Source organism: Cornus florida, unplaced genomic scaffold (assembly GCF_030987335.1).
Source record: "Cornus florida cultivar Cherokee Brave unplaced genomic scaffold, ASM3098733v1 CherokeeBrave_3.0.0_Hap2_scaffold_227, whole genome shotgun sequence".
NCBI classification, from domain to species: domain Eukaryota; kingdom Viridiplantae; phylum Streptophyta; class Magnoliopsida; order Cornales; family Cornaceae; genus Cornus; species Cornus florida.
In genome coordinates this window covers 35,001-36,819 of record NW_026775724.1, presented here as the reverse complement: position 1 = coordinate 36,819, position 1,819 = coordinate 35,001, and positions in this window count along the sequence as shown.

Sequence of the window (1,819 nt, the reverse complement as noted above, 5' to 3'; positions counted from 1 at the left end):
ATGACTCCTCGTCCGCACGCTCGTGCACCCCGACGTGCACGTGGGCATCGTATGCTAAAAAATGAAGTTTGGAGTTTGGGTTTGAAAATTTTATGGGAGCTTCCTAGAAGACTAAGAAATGCTTTGCTCGAGACGGATTTCGATTTGGAGGTCCCCCGAGTTAATTTTGCCCATTATGACTCCTCGCCCGCACGCTCGTGCACCCCCGGCGTGCACGTGGGCATCGTTGGCTAAAAAATGAAGTTTGGAGTTTGGGTTTGAAAATTTTATGGGAGCTTCCTAGAAGCCTAAGAAGTGCTTTGCTCGAGACGGATTTCGATTTGGAGGTCCCCCGAGTTAATTTTGCCCATTATGACTCCTCGCCCGCACGCTTAAGCACCCCCGCGTGCACGTGGGCATTGTGTGCTAAAAAATGAAGTTTGGAGTTTGGGTTTGAAAATTTTATGGGAGCTTCCTAGAAGCCTAAGAAATGCTTTGCTCGAGACGGATTTCGATTTGGAGGTCCCCCGAGTTAAGTTTGCCCTTTATGACTCCTCGCCCGCATGCTCGTGCACACCGGCGTGCACGTGGGCATCGTATGCTAAAAAATGAAGTTTGGAGTTTGGGTTTGAAAATTTTACGGGAACTTCCTAGAAGCCTAAGAAATGCTTTGCTCGAGACGGATTTCGATTTGGAGGTCCGCCGTGTTAATTTTGCCAATTACGGCTCCTCGCCCGCACGCTCGTGCACCCCGACGTGCACACCGGCGCGCACGTGGCATCGTATGCTAAAAAATGAAGTTTGGAGTTTGGGTTTGAAAATTTTACGGGAACTTCCTAGAAGCCTAAGAAATGCTTTGCTCGAGACGGATTTCGATTTGGAGGTCCCCCGAGTTAATTTTGCCCATTACGACTCCTCGCCCGCACGCTCGTGCACCCCGGCGTGCACGTGGGCATAGTATGCTAAAAAATGAAGTTTGGAGTTTGGGTTCGGAAATTTTATGGGAGCTTCCTAGAAGCCTAAGAACTGCTTTGCTCGAGACGGATTTTGATTTGGAGATCCCCCGAGTTAGTTTTGCCCATTATGACTCCTCCCCCGCACGCTCAAGCACCCCCGCGTGCACGGGGGCATCGTATGCTAAAAAATGAAGTTTGGAGTTTGGGTTTGGAAATTTTATGGGAGCTTCCTAGAAGCCTAAGAAGTGCTTTGCTCGAGACGGATTTCGATTTGGAGGTCCCCCGAGTTAATTTTGCCCATTATGACTCCTCGCCCGCACGCTTAAGCACCCCGCGTGCACGTGGGCATTGTGTGCTAAAAAATGAAGTTTGGAGTTTGGGTTTGAAAATTTTACGGGAACTTCCTAGAAGCCTAAGAAATGCTTTGCTCGAGACGGATTTCGATTTGGAGGTCCCCCGAGTTAATTTTGCCCATTACGACTCCTCGCCCGCACGCTCGTGCACCCCGGCGTGCACGTGGGCATCGTATGCTAAAAAATGAAGTTTGGAGTTTGGGTTTGAAAATTTTATGGGAGCTTCCTAGAAGCTTAAGAAGTGTTTTGCTCGAGACGGATTTCGATTTGGAGGTCCCCCGAGTCAATGTTGCCCATTATGGCTCCTCTCCCGCATGCTCAAGCACCCCTGCGTGCACGTGGGCATTGTATGCTAAAAAATAAAGTTTGGAGTTTGGGTTTGGAAGTTTTATGGGAGCTTCCTTGAAGCTTAAGAAGTGTTTTGCTCGAGACGGATTTCGATTTGGAGGTCCCCCGAGTCAATGTTGCCCATTATGGCTCCTCGCCCGCACGCTCAAGCACCCCGGCGTGCACGTGGGCATTGTATGCTAA